Source organism: Mus caroli, chromosome 2 (genome assembly GCF_900094665.2).
Source record: "Mus caroli chromosome 2, CAROLI_EIJ_v1.1, whole genome shotgun sequence".
In the NCBI taxonomy this organism is placed as follows: domain Eukaryota; kingdom Metazoa; phylum Chordata; class Mammalia; order Rodentia; family Muridae; genus Mus; species Mus caroli.
This window is the reverse complement of record NC_034571.1, coordinates 46,571,623-46,589,116: the sequence shown is the minus strand read 5'-3', so window position 1 is coordinate 46,589,116 and position 17,494 is coordinate 46,571,623. Positions and strand designations below refer to the sequence as shown.

General features: G+C 39.7%; 1 long non-coding RNA gene across 1 annotated transcript in view; it reads right to left on the bottom strand.

Annotated features, from left to right (window-relative positions):
* LOC110308155 overlaps nt 1-14,536 on the bottom strand; it is a 53,553-nt gene extending 39,017 nt beyond the window's left edge. Inside the window, exon 1 of the long non-coding RNA XR_002379526.1 lies at nt 14,147-14,536. This is a non-coding gene — a long non-coding RNA (uncharacterized LOC110308155). The remainder of the gene's footprint in view (nt 1-14,146) is intronic.
* Between the last annotated feature and the right edge of the window lie 2,958 nt (nt 14,537-17,494).

Below are 17,494 nucleotides of genomic sequence, written 5' to 3'. Positions count from 1 at the left end.
ACACTCCTCCATTGCTGGTGGGATTGCAAGCTGGTACAACCACTCTGGAAATCAGTCTGGCGGTTACTCAGAAAACTGGACATAGTACTACCAGTAGATCCTCTCCTGGGCATATACCCAGAAGATGTCCTAACTGGTAATAAGGACACATGCTCCACTATGTTCATAGCAGCCTTATTTATAATAGCAAGAAGCAGGAAAGAACCCAGATGTCCCTCAACAGAGGGATGGATACAGAAAATGTGATACATTTACACAATGGAGCACTACTCAGCTATTAAAAACAATGAATTTATGAAATTCTTTGGCAAATGGATGTATCTGGAAGATATCATCCTGAGTGAGGTAACCCAATCACAAAAGAAGTCACTTGATATGCACTCACTGATAAGTGGATTTTAGCCCAGAAACCTAAAATAGCCAAGATACAACTTCAAAGCACAAGAAAATCAAGAAGGAAGACCAATACTTGGATACTTCATTCCTTCCTAGAATATGGAATAAAATATCCATGGAAGGAGTTGCAGAGACAAAGTTTGGAGCTAGGACAAAAGGATGGACCATCCAGAGACTGTCCCACCCAGGGGTCCATCCCATAATCAGCCACCAAACGCAGACACTATTGCATACACCAGCAAGATTTTGCTGAAGGGACCCTGATATAGCTGTCTCCTGTGAGATCCATCCCATAAACAGTCACCAAACACAGACACTATTGTAGATGCCAAGAAGTGCTTGCTGACCAGAGCCTGATATAGCTGTCTCCTCAGGGGCTCTACCAGTGCCTGACAAATACAGTGGTGGATCTTCATAGCCAACCATTGGACTGAGCACAGGGTACCCAAAGGAGAAATTAGAGAAAGGACCCAAGGAGCTGAAGGGGTTTTCAGCCCCATAGGAAGAGGAACAATATGAGCCAACCAGTTCCCCTAGAGCTCCCAGGGACTAAACCAACAACCAAAGAGTACACATGGAGGGACCCATGGCTCTATCTGCATATGTAGCAGAAGATGGCCATGTCTGTAATCAATGGGAAGAGAGATTCTTGGTCCTGTGAAGGCTGTATGCCCCAGTGTAGGGGAATTCCAGGGCCAGGAAGTGGGAATGGGTGGGTTGGTGAGCAATGGGAAGGGGGAGGGGACAGGGGGTTTCAGAGGGGAAACCAGGAAATGGGATAACATTGGAAATGCAAATAAAGAGAATATCTAATAAAAAATAAACATTTAAAAACTAAAGCAATAAAATTATTATTTCATTTCCTTTCAGACATTTCACTATGTGTACTAGCGATTGTATCTAATGTGTTTCATTAGACTTAGTGCACACTGAAGAAAACTTTTATATTCTGCTTTATGTGGACCTTCAGAGTGTAACTTAGAATATCACTGAATAATCTCTAAAAGCATGAGTTATGAAAGTATAAATATGCTGGGATTCATGTGCTTAAGAGTAGACAGAACTTCTCTTTGCTGGTTCAATACTTGAGACAAATTTTTTTCATGCCTTGAAGCTGGTCTACCACTTTCAGAGCAAAGAATAGACAAAAATTGTTAAGAGGGAGACTTGCTAAGGGGGCTGAGAATCTATGTTTTCTTCATAAGACTAATGAAGCCATGGGATGTGAGAGAGCACACACTCGGGAGCCGGGTGTGAATAACTTTATGGAAAAGGAAGTAAGCACTAAATTTTGAGTCTAGACAATGTTTCAAAACGTATTTCCTCAGAAGCATGATCAGTGCAGACACCACCCTCTCCTCACCCACCTCACCCCCATTTCAAGTCATCTTTGATGTGTTTACAAAGGACAAAATGCTGCTTGGTGTCAGGGATCCTGTGGATACACTGAGTTTGTTAGCTTTTCTGTGATTTTTACCTAGTCGGCAGCATTTGAAACTTCTTTAAAACAAAGGATAGTCCTCTGCTGTGTTTCCCTTTCTACACAGCAGTGGGGGGAAAGTCAGAAAGGAAAGCCCTCGGCTTCGTGGGAGGTGATTGATCAGGCTTCCTAAGTTTGGCCAATCTGGTTTGTTTGTTTGTTTGTTTTTGACTATGGTGTCAGTGGGTACCCATTAAACCCAGGGTATCTGGTAAAAATGTGTCTTGTATGCATCTTCATTCATGCATGCAGAGAGACGTAATCGTATGGCTGATTTCTTCTACTTGGATCAACTGTGCTGACCTATTCATGCACCCAATACTTCTATGGAAGCACATCATTTATAATCCACATTTTATACATGAAGAAATGGAGGCACAGCTGGCAAGAAATGAACAGTTTTCTAATTCTTTAATTCACACTCCTGACCATCAGAGATTCTGAAACTTTCTTAGTTTTGTACAGTCTTGGTGTTTCAGAAATATTTTTTCACATTTTTTTAAGACCAAAGACTTTTATGTATTAAGCCTTTAAAAGAAGACAGTATAGATACGTGATAGAACAATTATCCATTTAGAAAATAATATACTATATTAAGCCGAGTTTTCCAGAGGAACAGAACCAACATGTTTTTCATCACCTATATATGTATGAACACAGACACATGCACACACACACACACACACACAGACACACACACACACACACAGACTCATAGACTTTCTTACACAGTGCAGCCTGGGAGTCCAACAATAGTTGACTACATGCAGGGGGAGCTGAGGACCTGGCTTGACAACTTCCCAGCAATCCCAATACTGTGCTGGAAGCCTAGAGCTCCCTAGGAAGTTCCTGGTACATTTGAAAGGCAAAGAATCCTGAGTGCTCTCTCTAAAGAGTATGGCCCCAGCAGTGAATGCTTACTTACAGGTCAGAAACAAAGGCAAACAGGCATGTGCTGCTTTTATCAGTGACCTAATGACAACTTAACATCTGGGGAGTATCACCCACATTGAGTCCTTCCAGAGTTCATTATGTGTGGAAATACCTTCAGATATAAGTCCAGAGTCCTTAAGATCACTTAAATCATCCCAAATCTAGTGAGTTGATAGCTAAGACTCACTATCTCAGTACACTGAAGAAAGGTGCTATAATTGGAAATGAGAAGATTGGATCTCATCTGAAATGTCCACACAATATTATGTCTATATATTAATGTCTTGGTCACTGGCTGGGACTTATCTCTGTTAGAGTTAAAACATAAATCTATATTACATCATGTTAGAGTTAACATAAATCTGCATTAGGACCACCAATGGTCTGTGATGTGATAATAGCTGTAGAAATTTTAAGGAAAAATATTTTTAAGGATTCTTGATTTACAATATATACTCACTCCCACTCCACAATTCTTCGCACTCATTTTAATACTGGATAGATTACAAAGCACTGATTGCTCTGCATGCCTTCAATCCAGCTTTGTCAGCTTATTTTCTATTTGAGATAATGAAGGCCAACCCATTTTAAAATCTTTTAAATGTGTGTATACAATGTATTTTTTGGCAATCTCATATATGACTACTGTAGTAGAAACAGCGGGGTGCGACTATGTAAACACTGGGGGCCACACAACCACAAAAGTATCTCCTGCAGGAGGACCTAATTGAGAACTGCCTGAGAGACCCAGGATTGCTAGTGCAAACAATGCCAGCCAATCAGAAACTTCTGTTTAGAAGAGATGCTTTCTTGGGATCAATGGGGTTGTAAGTGTCGGGTATTAAAGGAGCTTGCAGCAGTGTTCAGAGCTTGTAGTAGCGTTTCTCACCTGCTCCCAGATTCTGTGTTGTTGACTCTGCACCACCTCACCTCCAACAGGCAGGTAGTCCAGGGCACAGGCAACAGACTACACTTTATTTTAACCAGATTCACTCCCTACTCCCTCCATTCTAACTGTTCCAATACCTGTCCATCACTTTTCCTTCCCACCTTCAAGTATCCTTTTTTAAACCACTAAGTCCACTTATTTTTGTCAGTATGTGCATGGGTATAGGACCACTCACTGGAACGTGGACAACTTTCCAGATGCCACCTCAGATGAAAACTAATTCTCCCTCTGCTAGCAGACATCAATTGACAATGGTTTCAGTTAGGTCTGAGACTTCATGAGCCTCTCTCATACACACTAGGATGTGGGATGGCTTGATCTTGTCCTGTTCTTGTGCATGCTGTTACAGGTGTTGTGATTTCTTTTCTGTGACTGTCTATGTTATGTCTGGAAAACATTATCCAGCTGTACCCTGCTGCCTCTGGCTCTTTCAGTCTTTCCTTCCCTTTGTTGCAATGCTCTCAGAGCCTTCTAGGGAGCAGGGTGCAATACAGACATCCCCTTCAAGGATGAACACTCCATTGTCTCTTATTCTCAGCACACCGACCAGTTGTGAATCCCTGTTACTCACTATCTGCGACACAAGGAAATGTCTCTGATGAGGGCTGAGCGATAAACTAATCTCTAGGAGTTTAAGTACTTAAGGGGTGATTTAACACTATCTGCATTTAAAGCATATTTTTAAAGATAAGCAGAAACATATCAGAGTATTACAAACTTACCATCATAGCTCATAAAAGTCCATGCACACTAAAAGCTATCCACTTAAATCCTAAAAATGAAAAAGATGGTTTTGTTTGTAGTGTAAAGATTTCCTTCAGTCAAATTTGTACAAGTCACAGAGTAACTGCTTATGCTTTGGGGAAAGTCTTTTCATCAGGTTCAATGAGTTATTGAAAAGATAGTTGAAGATGTCATTCACGGTGTCACGGTCTTCCTCTTTAACAACGTTTTCCTTTTGGGTACTAAAAAATACTTTCCCTAGGTAAAGCGCTTCTTTTTTAAACCGCTTCTCCCTTTGTCTTTGGTATTTTGTGCAAAGACCAACTGGTTTCCATTTTATATGCTAATTAGTCCTTCCTTGTTATTTTTCCCCTTTCCCTTTCTCCAAGATTTACTTCATTTTGAAAATTTTGTTCATTATTTTTAAAGTCACCAAATCATGAGGAAATAAAGATTATTGGTCATGAAGAAACCATTCAAAAGAATGGCAGACACAGCTTGAATGACACATCTTAAGAAACATATTTAAGGAGATTTATAATTAAAAAAAAATTATGATGTCCTGAATAGGGTTTAAGGAGTGCCAGTGTGAGATGCAATGCCAAGGGGTGGCGATGGCAGCAGGCTCTCCCCCCACCTCCCAGCTTATAGGCCCTATAGGACAGGAGCTTTGACTGTGATCCAGAAAGAGCATTTATGTATAAAGGACCATCTGGCAGCAGCTGGGGCTTTCAGCTGCGGCTCTTCCAATGCACAGAGACCTCCCAGGGAGGAAAACAGATGTAACCAACACCCCAATTCTGTATTTTTTTCCTGCCTTCTGATCTCTTGCCCGATGGCAAACCCAACAAGAAGACAAAGAGCAAGCAATACAATGAGTCAGAGCGGCCACTACCTAGGACACAGACTCAGGGGGTGAAGGGCGCCTCCGGATATGCAAAGAAGATTCACCAACGTATTCAACAATGGTTAGAACTACAGGTCTGCTGACAAGGGTCCTCCAAAGGCGCAAATGTCAAAGGTTCAATCCTCAGTGTGGTTGTTGTTATGAGATCATAGAACTCAGAGGTGAGACACCAGAAGAAGGTGGTAGACCATTGGGAAAATGCCCTTGGAGTTTTGTGGGGAGGGATTGGAATGGGGCACGGGGTTCCTGCTTCCTGTTCCTCTCCTTTACTCACTCAGCCTGTTGAGAGTGGATTTGCCTTGCTCCATACTGCTCCTGCACTAGAAACTCCAGAACATGGGTTAACTAATCAGAATTAAAGCTTAGAAACACTGGATTCAAATTTTATCTCTTTGACTATCATTCATATATATATATATATATATATATATATACATATATATGTATATATATATGTGTGTGTGTGATATTTGTGAGGGAAAGTAGACTAACATGATCAGTTCAGTATAGGGAATAGATGAGCCACAAAACGAAATAGTCCTGGGGAATACAATGTGGCACTTAACTTACTGTCCCTATAAATTTACTTAAAAAAGAATATTCAAGAATCTTACCATCATCTAACAAAAGAAACTCTAATATATAAAAATATAACTCTGAGTAGATATAAAATCACACTATAAAATTAAATTTGTACTATATTTTTATCATTATACCCAGTCTAAATGGAATATTTACATATTTTGTCCCTTTCCTACTGTGCACAAATTAAGTTAAAATTATGAAGTTAAATACAACTTGGATATCTGCACCAAATTTTCTACTTAAGTTATGTGCACTTTCAGGGGATATTCTTTTTTTCACTTGTAGGGCAAACAAACCAGAGGGGAAATTTAATAAGGAAGTGTTGATCAAGGGGTTGAAGAAAGATAGGAATAGAAAGCATTCTATATGGTCATAGAATGATTTTGTCTTTCTTTGAAGGCCATTCCTGTGTAATGTGACTTTAAAAAACACCCAACTTTATGGTCTAAATGGTCTTCCAATTTTTTTTTAAATGAGTCTCCTATGTTGTACGTGATGAGTCTCTCTAATCCCAGTGTGTTTTATCTGGGTCTCTGTGTTTCTGAAATCAATGTGCTGGCATTTTGCCTGACAGGGCGACAGAGATACACAGAGTTTCTGCAGCATCATTCCCAATCTATAGACAGGAATTATTTACAGGCTTGGTCTACCCTAAGTGCACACTCAAGGAGAAAGGAAGTAAAGGGAAGGGAAGGTCGAAGGGAAAGGATGCTTCTTAGCTGGCTGGATCTAAGTGATCAATTAACATGGACAGACTGGATTAAGCATGGTAGCCTCTTATGACACTGGAATATTTACTAGCCTCAATAGTTGCAGAGAGTCTTTGTGCATTATAAATGGATCTTTGCCACTTTGACCTGTGTTCTCTGGCTTATTTAGATTTAAAGATTTATCAGTAAGTTAAATAATATACTTTGCTCTGTTTGGAAAAATTAAGTACTGTTGTTCTTTCATTCAATCAGTTTGCGAATTAAATCAGATTTTGAATGCTATTTAATAGCAACTAAGTCTACTGGGCATTGACTTTAATTAATTTTCTTTCTCTGACTCTGCAAAGCAATCAACAGCTAAACGAAATTCAGCTGCCTTTGGGATGTAGGCTGATGGAAATACAGTTTCTTTCGTGGCAGATCTCAAAATTTAGTTAATATAATGGTGTAAGCTTATTACTTCTTCTTAAAGTGATGAATCTGTGTAGACGTCCTTTGTGACCACCAAGATTTTCATCATCAGTGCATCAAGTGGCTGAAACTCTTGACCTTCAGCTCGGTCACTTGAGAAACTCGTCATTCCGATCTCCTAACTAAACAATACTTTTAATTTTCTAATAGGCTCCAACTCATTCCTAAGAAGCTTCAGTCTCCGAGACAAGCTTTCACATCTTCCTGATAAAATGACAGCTTTGTTGGACATGCCACTGGATACTTGCACATTAACCTTCAACCAGATTGTTTTACATCCCTGAAGAAGTGTGTATGGAAATAAAGAAAGGGAGGTGACTCTAGGGGTCATGGGAATTATTTGGGCAAAAAAAAAAAGCAATGTGAGATATGCCTAAGGAAAATATTTAGTTCCGTAATTTGGGACCAGAATGTCATTTAGCACTTTGGGAACACATGTTTCAAGCATTAAGTGGAGTTGGCAAACAGTCCTGCCTGATGGGTCTGGGCTTTCTGTCTCTTCTTTATTGGCTTTGTTGGCCATTAGGCACAGAGGAAATAAGAGAACCCAGCGCAATTGAACACAATGTCTATTTCCACACTGTGGCATTAACAAGTATTCTACATCTATGGCTTTTGTTTCTTCAATAATGTGATAATGATAAACAGAAGTAAATTGCTATGGACAGTCCATGAGTTTGTTTGGTACAAGAAGAGCATCAACTGTGACTACTGTTTGTTTTTGAATAATCTGTGACAAAAGGACCTTCCTTGACCAGTGCCTGATATAACATGACACACAGAGGTTCAACTGTACACAGAAGGTGCTGTGGGTATCCCAGAACTGTCAGGCGTTCACTTTCTTGAATTCTTACTGCCTTTTCCTCTCATAAATTGACAAGAGTATATCATATTTTATCTGATACACACAGAGAAGAGTCTCCGTGGTGGGCAGTGTACTTGCTTAAGACTGAGCATGGACAAAATCCATGTCCCCATTTTATGTTTGCCAAAGAGACAGATCTCTGGTTCCTGGACTCTATCAATGCTGGTGGGTGGGGATGGATGGACAAATGGCAAGAGAGAAAAGCCACCAGTTCATATTATATCCTGACCCTGGGTTTGTTTCAACCATCAGGCTGAGCCTTGGCTTTGAGGTCTTTGCCTCAGGTTCCCTTCACTTCTACCCTGCTGAAAATTCACATGAACACATATGCATTCCTTCCCAGAGCTAATGCTAGTGAGTTAACTGGCAGGCCATAGAGCCACCATATAATTTTGTTCCAATTTTTCCTCTTCATTCTTCCTTTCACCTTTTGCAGTGTTAGAAAGAATACTGTTATTAAAGAACATTTTCTGTGATAGCAGTTCACTGTATCTACCAGATTGCTCACATATTGTGACTGAGTTATGAGCTATTAACCAACAGACACTGTACACGGTTTATTAATGGACCAGAATAGAAAAAGAAAATTGGGAAGAGTGCAAATTGTTCTGTACCCTGGCTCTCTCATTGGGTGGAGAATATCACTCTCTGGGAAAGATGGAGTTAACCATGTTCCTAAAATCTAGCTCATAACTGCACTATGGCTGTTGCTCAAAGTGGCTCTCCTTGTGCTTCTAGGAGAAATTAAGTACACAAACAAATAAAGCAAATTGAACCTGGTGCCATTTCATACTTCATGCCACTTCACACTTAGTGTACTGGTCTTTTAACCAGCAAAGTAAGTCACCTTTCTCAAGGTTATGCCTTTTTTGATTACATGTGGTGTGTGTATGTGCACGAGTGTGCGAATGTGTGTGTGTGTGCGCACACACACAAACATGTACATTGAAGATTAAGTAGAAATGGAATTTCCTTTTAGTGAGCTCAATCATTTTCAGTAATTTGAGATATCAAAATATGTTGCTAGTCAAGTTCTACTGACTGATCTAAATTGTATTAATCAACATTTGCACCGCAAAGATGACTATCCCCAGAAGCTGAAACATAACACTTGCTAAATAACAAGGAAGATTTACTTGGAAGAATTGGAAGGAGAACATTTAGAATGAGTCACAAAATACTGAGTCCTGTACCTAATTCCCAAAGCCCCTCAAAAAGTCTGCTGTATAGCCTGGGCGTGTGGAATCATGAAAGCATTCTGGCTGACTCTATAAAGGAAGTTTGATGTGTAGATTCCCAAGTTGTCAAGATAGCAGGAATGTCTTTCGTTAGATGACAGCTTTATAGAAAACCAGAAGAGGTTGAGGGTAAAGAGGCCAAGTGTCCTTAGAGCATCCCAAATAACAGTGAAGGAGCTAGAACTCTTCCATACACTGTTCTTATGCAGCACATCTAGAGGTGTGTAGACCCATGGCTATGTGGTGGCTTTTCTGACCACAGAGAGAGGGACCCTCTCTCTCCTTTGGCTTTGTTTTCTGACCATCATTAATAATGCACTTTCTCCTGATAGTACAAGGCAACTAACTGTTGAAGTTTTAGTCATCACAGTGGAAACACAGAGCAGACTAGTCTGGAGCAGAACAGTTTGCTTCCGCGACATCTCTTTAACTAAGTGAATCGCAATGGGGGGCATTCTTGCCCTCAACAATATTTGTCAGTATCTCCAAATATTTCCCTTGGGAACAATTCCTTGCGATGAAGTGTGGGATAGTGGGGCTCTAGAGCAGAGGCCAGGGCTGTTGCTCAATATGTCAATGTGCACATGGTAGCTAAGAGGGGTGAAGCTGAGGAACCCTGCAAAGCTTAGGGTCAAGATGCTCATGTGGCCAAAATGTTCAAAATGAAGGTGGGAAAAGCCTGTAATCTGAGAGGCCAGGCACCCAATTGAAAATTAAGATTTTATTATGAAAAATGTAGAATGGACCTATGGGAATTCAATTCATTGTACCATAGCGTTGTATACGTTCTAATCTTAAGCTCTATCCTAAGAGGTTTGAAAACTGAAGTTTATTTTCTCACCCTTGGTCTATTGTTTTATAACCATGATGTAAATCATATGCCCAGTACCAACTGCCCAGTTTTGTGTTTGCTTCTTAAAGCGAAATCACCTTTTCATAAACACAAACATAATTATTTTTGTCAGGGCTGGGCCATAGGATGCTAAACAAGCACTCTGACTACCACTGAGATATTTCCCAGATCTTGGTATTTTGTTATTCTACTGCAGATTCCTCTGAGTGCCTGGATTATCATGCACCACCACAGCAGATTCGAAACAGAATTTTCATGGATTTCTTCTATGTATGTTCCTAGGGAATGGTGATTGCATTTTAATGACTTGATCACTAACACATTGTCTTAGTTGGGGTTTCCATTGCTGAGAAGAGACACCATGACCAAGGCAGCTCTTATAAGGGCCATTTAATTGGGACTGGCTTATAAGTTCAGAGGTTCAGTCCATTATCATCATGTCAGGAAACATGACAGTGTCTAGGCAGACATAGTGCTGTAGAAGGAGCCAAGAGTTAATTCTACATCTTGATTTGAAGGCAGTCAGGAAAAGACTTCATCCTGGGCAGAGATCAACTATAGGACCTCAAAGTCTATCCCCACAGTAACATACTTCCTCTGACAAGGCCACACCTATTCTAACAAGGACAAATCTCCTAATAGTGTCACTCCCTCTGGGCCAAGCATTGAAACACGAGAGTCTATGGGTGGAGGGTGTCAAACTTAGTCAAACCATGACAAATATGTTTAGGAAGAAACTGTTAGACACTGTCTACTCCATAGTGGAGTACAAATGGAGTCTTCAATTTGCACCCCACCTTCCTACGTATCAATGACATCATAGGTATCCACCCAGGGTTTTTCAGTGCTTAATGTCTATGTTGAAGACAACAAGCAGAATACTATAGTCTAGGAGCTGTTAATACAACTTTATTTGATGAATAGGAAAAGAATGTTCCAGAAACTGAGCTTCTAGTCCAAGGACTTTTTCAAAAGTGAATATGCACCTGAACAAGCTTTTTGCCATCTCTCAGCTGCTATTCATGTCTAAAAGAAGGAATCGGAAAAGGTGATGCCATAAGTCATCAAATTATTCATGTCATGAGACTAACCTAAGAGTTGTACGTCGAAATACAAAAGAAGCAGAATGTAGCTAAACCTAGAAGCGTCTGGTTTCTAGCTCACATGTGAACATTATTCTTTTTTCCTTTGTCCTTAAATTTTCTCTAGTTATCAATGAGCATGGTGGGCATACAAATGTCCTAATAGGGCAAGTGTTCTTAGAGACAGCAATCTGCTAAGGAATGTTAAAAATGGAATATTCACAGTCCTTTTCAGCTCTGTTTCAACTAAATCTAATTTTAATTCTAAGAGAGTAACAGTTCATGGATAATGAATGACACTGTCTGAACTCTGGAAGAAAAATCAATCCAGTTCTATCTGTGAAGCAATTCCTCTTAATGTTGATGTCTTTTATAATGACATTATGTATAATTCACATAAAGTTTTTCTATTTTTTAATATCAAGACAAAATGTAATATCTATCTTGGGTTTATTATCAGGTTGAAAGAATAAAAGATGGCTGAAGATAGCATGTAGAAGCTTACTGTGGAAATTTTCATGCTGGGGACTTCATCTTCTCTTCATTCTTCCATCTAACCAGAATCTGCTCAGCTACTTCCCACAGGGCATTCTCACAAAGTGCTCCTCACCAGAATCCATATTGGGGCAACAACAACATTCTACATCTACATGTCTCTCTATAGTATCCTTTCAAACTGAAATAGACACCCTACAGTGGAGGCTGCTACTCAGATGTGACAGACTCAAGTGTTCCCCTTGATCTGTACCTGTCCTCATTTTCTGAAAGAAACAAGGAAAATGAAAAAGACTCTACTGGGTCAACACTTAATCTCTTTTATAATTAGAACTGCCTAGGACCACTTAATATATAATTTGTCAGTGTATAGATATCAGGCATCATTCAGATGTAGAATTGAGCAGAAAGCTTGACTCTCTGGATCACTATCACAGCACATGTGTAATAGTTTTAAATTTTTCATGTTTCCCAAAGTCATAACCTATTTGTTTTTTTTTTAAATACACATATACTTTCATTAATTCTTTGAGAATTTCATACAGTGCATTTGGATGGTATTCACTGCCTCCCACACCTTCTTACTCCTATCCTCCAACTTCATGTTCTCTCTTTTACATAACTCACCAACCCCAAATTGCATTACCCATGTACTCATAGCTGTGGGAGCCATCCAGTGGAGTATGGTCAGCCTACCAGGGGCCACACCCCTTAAGAAAATAGGCCTTCCCCTCCCTCAGAAGCCATCAACTGCTCTTAGCTATAAGTGTGGGAGCTCATGAACCTTTCCCTATCTATGCTGGAATGCTGACCAGCTTGATCTTGTTCAGCTCATGTACAGGCAAGCACAGTTGATGAGTGCAACTGCCTATCATGTAGTGATGTTTCATTCCAGTCTTTCCCAAACTCTGGCTCTTATAATCTTTTAACAACTCCTCTAATCCAAGGTCGTTGAGCTTGGGTGGGGAGAGAATAAATACATATAAATTTTTATATAAGCAGCAATTATCACCATTATCAAGAAGAGAATTTCATTGAGGCAATCAAAAATCACCACCTATCTGCAGAATATATATCTCTATCTATCTATCTATCTATCTATCTATCTATCTATCTATCTATCTATCATATACTGTACTGGATGGTTTTGTGTCAACTTGACACAAGCTGGAGTTATCACAGAGAGTTAAGGAAATGCCTCCATGAGATCCAGCTGTAAGGGATTTTCTCAAATAGTGATCAAGGGAGGAGGGCCCATTGTGGGTGGTGCCATCCCTGCGCTGGTAGTCTTGAGTTCTATAAGAAAACAAGCTGAACAAGGCAAGGGGAGCAACATCCCAAGTAAGTAACATCGCGCAATGGCCTCTGCATCAGCTTCTACTTTCTGACCTGCTTGAGTTCCAGTCCTGATTTCCTTTGATTATGAACAGCAATGTAGAAGTATAAGCTGAATAAACCCTTTCCTCCCTAACTTGCTTCTTGATCATGATGTCTATGCAGGAATAGAAACATATATAATATAGGTGTATATATGTTTTATTTATCAAACATACATAGATATTTATGTTAATATATGTATATATGTATGTCTATAATATATATTTGCATACATATATAGGATATATAAAATACTAGATATAAATATATTATATATTTATATTAGCAATATTTTATATCAGCAATATAAAATATTAATATAATTATATGTTAATATATTGATAGTATTAATATATTGGTATATGATGTATTAATATTATATATAAATGTATATGTTATATGTAAATATAATGTATGTGTATATACATATACATTTCTTGCAGATACTCTGCATAGATATATATAATATATGTGTATTACATATGTGTGTGTATATATATATATATATATATATATTCCATCTCATTTATGGCTTATACATATTTTCTCCCTTTGTGGCTGAACACTCAGTTGACACTTAATCTCTGTGCTCTGACTAGTGAGTTCCCATGTTTACTACTATCTACTGCACAAAGACACTTCTTTGGTGATGACCTACTTGTTTCATTATCTCCTAAGATTTCCCTTCTAAAGCTAGATGGCAAGGAATACAATAAACAGAAATAATTTTATAGGTATGCAAAAATTGACTTCCATTTAAATTAGAGAATCTGTGAAAGTTGGTCAATTCCCACAACCCTAGCACTATATCCAAATATTTGAAAGAGGAATTTCTTCTAAGTTGCCATAGCAGCAAGTACTTGTGACTAGAAATATCGTTGGATTATATGTTATATTGGTTTCAAAATCACTTATTGGAGGAAATGTCACAGATTTTCATTCCAACATTACTTGGTAGCAGTCATGACAGGTGAGAAACGTTTAAAGAACACACTGAGGCACTGAGGCAAGGCAGCTGGTGCCAAAACTTCCTCCTTTAGTTTCCCTTTCCTGTCCAGTTTATAAAGAATGAAGTGCATTACCTGGGGCAGACTTCTTTCAATCAGAGGAGCTGTTCTTCCACGAGGATGCTACTCAGTGCACATTAATAACCAGGTGTAGACATCTGCCAGAGATGCAGATTCTCCTTCACATAATAGGTCCAATTTTGCAGCCTAGTTTTGTAAACAGAAGACGATTTCTCCTTCAACAGAGATCAAATGAAATCAAATAGCAGAAACGTTAGCTGTTACCTCTGCAGCGACAGGCAGGGAGTCACCCTTCAGGCTTGATTACCTTTACATGGGAATCTAAAATAATTATGGCTACACATGCTGGAGAGTGAAATGTTCTCATCAGGCAGTGATTATCGCCAGGATCAAGACGAGACTTTCAGTGAGGCAATCAGAAATCACCAATTATGCAGAGTATCTGCAAGAAATGATGTTGGTGCAAAAAAATGAATAGCTGGGAAAGATTTTAAGGGAAGCAGATGGGCCCATGTGGGCTCCTGACAGTCAACTCACGTGAACTATATGCATACGTTCAAACAGATTTTGACCCAGGGTAACAGCCAACTTGTAAAGTCACATCCTTCTCTACTCCTCCTGCATATTGATGAGAATGTAGCTATATCCTTCAGTCACAGCTACTGAAAAGAAAGCAGCAGCGCAATCCCCATCCCCATTCACACTGTCTATTCCTCCAGTAACTTGGCTGCCCCAAGGTTTAGTTTATAATTTGCATATCAATTGGGTGTAAGACAAATACTTTGCTTACCTGCTTTGGAGCTGTATTTATAAGTCTATGACAGTTTTGTTAGGCAATACATTGGTATAGATTCAACCCACATATTTCCTGTAAGGATTAAACAAATGAGATAGACCCTTCATCAAAGACCCTCTCTCAAAGTAGGGGCTCCTTGTAGCAGCATCCCCAAGAGAAAGAGGTCTGTGGAGAAAACTGTTGCTTTTGGTTTTCTGCCTTCATACCTTGCTAGCTAGTGCATCTATTCAGATGCAGCCATTATTCTTTCAACTCTTCAGCTGGACCCAGCTTCCCAAACCTTCCAATGTGGATTAATAGTTATGAAGGAATCCTCCAGCTCCTCGTTCTAGATTGCAGTTTGTGAGGCATCTATCCTCCTGGACTGAGCAGCTATCAGATTCTCAGTGTCTCTGGCATGCAGATAGCCATTGTTAGCCTCCTCAGCCCACATCATGGAAGCAAATCTAATAGGTCTCCTTTGTAATTTATATTCATTCTATCTGTTCTATTCCTGTAAACCACCCTAAATTGGGGTTTCTCTTCAGGACTGACCTTACCGGTCAGCCATTCTGAAACTGCATAGCTTTCTGCCAGTTCACAAGTAGATTCAAGCCAAGAGAAGTTCCTCCACAAAGGTATATTTGTTTGTGGATAATTCTGTCTCCTCATCTCAAAGGAGAAATACAGTAGACAGAATTAAATATCTTCTCTACATACCACAACTATTAAGTTTCAGCACAGGTGTCTCTATAATCTGCTGCTGACAGATAAAGCACAGCCAAACTGCTGGACTGCAGGTGACACTGATTTGTCTAATGATTGCACAAGTAGCCCTGGAAGATTTGCTGTTGACCTTACAATGCTTTTCATGCATGTCAATATCAACTGGTCCAGAAGGCACAAGAGCTTCAGTGGAGCATTGTATTGGCAGGTAGGTTCTCTCTTTGTTAAGAAGGCTGGACCCACATCCTTTTATGAGCATCTTCTCCAATGTTCCAAAATGACACCATCGAAAGTTTCAAGTGTCTTTAACCTGAACCCAGAATTGGTGCTATTGCTCCATGCTCAGTCTGTTGGACCAACTGATTGCACAGACTGACTGTGCACTGTGTCTCTGTCTTGTCTGTGGTTTTATCTTCTATGGTTTTGGTTGTCTGCAGGCATCCCAAGTCCTAAAAACAGTAAGCATAAAATGACAGAACGAGCCATCTGAGTTTTAACTTGTAGTCTGCTTGGAGGAGTGTGAAGAAAGCTGACTTTACCCTGCTCTGTCCTGCCGAGGAATGTGAATCCTCTTTCAGGGTCTCCATGCAGCATGCTCTGTGTACTCGCTACGCTCCAATTAGCTGTCTTGGCTTTCAGACCACATGTTGCAATGTTGAGTTCAAGTGAATCTCATTTCATACTGACCTCCAAAACTCCAAGCAGAACAAGAAGGGTCATGTAAATGCTACCTATAAGTGGAACAGTGAAAACCCTCAACCTACTAAGAAAGAAAGAATCACATGTTGAGATTGTATGGTTTATAGTAGGAACTGTGACAGCATCAAGAACAAAAAAAGGAAATCCAGGCTAGTTTTCCTACCTTTAGCTCATGCTATAATGTTAGAGGGGAAGGTCGTACAAACTCCGCGAATACGGAAAAGACATTACATCTGTGGAGAAGACTTTCCCACAGAAGGCAATACTTACATGAGAAATGTAGCAAGAGGTCACCCAAAACAACTAGCTCCAACACATTTACATTATATATGGAAAAATTACATTATATAAGGAAAAAGTGGAGGGTGGGGGTGGGGCCAGCACGGGGGCTCCAGCTGCTTTCCTGATGGGCTCTCCGTCAAAGTCTCTTATAAGGAACATGACTCTGTGCAAGTGGCTATAAGGTCTTTGAATAAATATTTCATTATAATTATATATCACATTGCCAAGCTAAGTCTGTCTTTCAACTGTAATCCATCACTTGAGCAAGTTGCTTACTTTCGTTGAGCCTCAGCTTCCCCAATCTGTAAAGGAGGGATTAAAAGTAGCATCAGTCAACAATTTTTTTGAAAGTTTTAATTAGATGAAATGTACCATGGATATATGTACGTTTTTAAAAGCATTGTTTACATAAGGTTCAGTCTATAGGTGCACCCTTGCTGAAATGGACTTTGCTTTTGAAGGAACAGCCATGCAACACAGCACATTTGTTGTGGGCATCATCCACATCATCCCTACATTTTATCAGGCCAGGGCAGCTTTAGACATAAGCCCAGCCCCTCGCCATTTGCAGCAAATGGCTTCATCCACACCTCTGCAAACACTTGGCCAATACACAGCCTACAAGCAAGCACCCTGGTCCTGCCTGTTCAGCTTTATCATCAGTAAAAACTTAGAGCTCATCCAGGAAAATTACTAGGTACTCTCTAAAAATTAACTTGATTTGTAACCTAATAAATTTCACGAAGCAATAAAACCTCAAGGAAGCCTCTTTTTTTTTTTCTCCTATGAAGAATCTGCAGAGTTTGATGTGTTTCCAATTGAAAGCTGTTAAGTTGAGCAAAAGCGGGTGCTCAGAGTTTACGAGGGTGCCATTTGGTAACCTGAAGGTGGCAGATGTGAAGGCCAAAAGTAGAGGGTGG